Source organism: Eupeodes corollae, chromosome 1, assembly GCF_945859685.1.
Source record: "Eupeodes corollae chromosome 1, idEupCoro1.1, whole genome shotgun sequence".
Taxonomy (NCBI): domain Eukaryota; kingdom Metazoa; phylum Arthropoda; class Insecta; order Diptera; family Syrphidae; genus Eupeodes; species Eupeodes corollae.
This window is the reverse complement of record NC_079147.1, coordinates 244,560,849-244,562,974: the sequence shown is the minus strand read 5'-3', so window position 1 is coordinate 244,562,974 and position 2,126 is coordinate 244,560,849. Positions and strand designations below refer to the sequence as shown.

Here is a 2,126-nt window from a genome sequence, read left to right as displayed (position 1 = left end):
ACTCATCAATAGTTATCTGAATTTTCGTACCTGTTGCGGATGTAAAGGGTAGTTAAACGTTAAGGGTCGATTTTATTTGATTTCAAATAGAACACAAAATATTTAGGAAATTATTTTTATTGTAATAATCAAAATATCAGCCAAATTACCGCCTTGACCTCAGCGACATAACTCCAACCAATGGTCCAACTTTTTGATGACGCTTAGGCAAAATGGAATTTCTATGTCGTTAATATGTCGAAATGTCTGATGATTGACGGACCGCTGAGGTGAAAATGTGCCTAATTACTGAAAATCCCCGACAAGAGTGACAAGAATTTGCCACAACGTAGCCAACATGCAGCTTTTTGTACATGGTTTGGATTCCGTTGAGACCCTAGAGATTTCCCAAAATGATACAATTGCCGCCGTCAAGGCTCAATTGACCCAATTGAAGGGAATCACCGAAGATTTCGTCCTTAACTGTGAAGAAAACGCTTTTGGAGAACGATGCCTGCGTTAGTAGTTTGTCATCTTTTGAATTGGATGTCACCGTTCTTTAGCTCGTGCCGGTAAGGTCAAGGGACAAACTCCTAAAGTTGAGTAACAAGAAAAGAGGAAAAAGAAGACCGGTCGCGCAAAGAGGAGGATTCAGTACAACAGACGTTTCGTCAACTTCGTGCACGGATTCGATCGTCGTCGTAGTCCAAATGCTAACTCTTCTTAGATTATGTCCCAAATTTATTAATCTTTTTTGTGGATAAAAAACAAAACAATTTATAAACATTTTTGTAAAAATAAAATGATTTTCCTCGAAAACTGATCATCCACTGTTGACGACACTTGAAATGGTCAAGAGGCTTTAGTTCTTGAGTGTCAAATTGCACCTTGTAAGCATGTAAAAGCAAAGTCTTTATGTATAATGTTCATCAACGACGAGAGTGAGGGGTGCAAATAAACAAACTGAGGTGGACGGCTCTTCAGCCACACTATCGCAAACATCAGAATTATTTTCTGCAGCATTAGCTGTTCGAACATGCACTGGCGTTTTCACATCTTCTACAGATCACATTTGCACACATTTTTGCACGATTTGAACGCTCATTTTCATAACAAACCTGAATAACTTTTAAACGTTGCTAGATTATGCATATTTCCAAAGTTCAAATTAAATTCTTATGTAATTTCAAAATAAATAATGAAAGGAAAAAAATATTGGCGTTTAGGTGTGGTTCGCATTCAATATCGGCCCTTAAAATTTAACCACCCTTTATGTTCTCGATAACTCCCGTGTAAAACTAACCGTCTTTAAATTCTTAAAGCAATGACTGATAATTAGTTGTTCTTGAGCAACTCTGAGTAGTACCCGTGGCATGATGGTTAGTGCGTTGGAGTGTCATGCGAGAGGTCTTGGGTTCGATCCCTGCCTGTGCCATCTTAAGTTTATTTCACGAGTACTGCCTTTTGCGAGAAATTGACAAATTCTCCAAGAGTTATTCTAATCACGAAAAATTGCTTTCTCAAATTTGCCGTTCGGATTCGACATCAAACTGTAGGTCCTCTCCAACCCTGCAAATACTCACACACAGGTATAGTTGAGAGTTGTAAGTCACTAGGACCTGGTTCCTACGGACTGATGCGCCTCCTAATTTAATTTTGAGCAACTTTGAAGGTTTCGATTTCTTGACATCCCAAAAGTTTTTTCACCATTTGCTTCACGTTGTTTTAAAACTTAGTTTTTCGAACTGCGACTGCAAAATTTCCATCACTCTTGTAAAGAATTTGAATAACCTTACTCTGTTAAATTATTTAGTAATCGCTTTTACTTGACAAATTTCTTCAGATTCAAGCGGCAAAAGCAGAAACTGAAAACTCATTCAACGCAAACGTACAATTTCACACTCTAGTATCTTCCTTACTTCTTTAATCATGTCTTGTTCGGATCTTCATTGATATCTTAATTTTATTCTAAGCTAAATAAGTTTTTCTGTCAATTGCCATACTAACAATTACCATACAAAAAGTGCAAACTGTCGTTCTAAATTTTAAGTATATTAAAACAAGCCTTAATAATGCTTCAAGCTTTTTTATTAAGTTCATTGATGAAATCAATTGTTAAAATTGTACGTAAACTTGATATTGTATTA

General features: G+C 36.5%; 1 pseudogene; it reads left to right on the top strand.

Moving 5' to 3' along the window:
• Positions 1 to 298: 298 nt before the first annotated feature.
• LOC129941780 (FAU ubiquitin-like and ribosomal protein S30) lies at positions 299 to 767 on the top strand (annotated as a pseudogene).
• Positions 768 to 2,126: the final 1,359 nt, after the last annotated feature.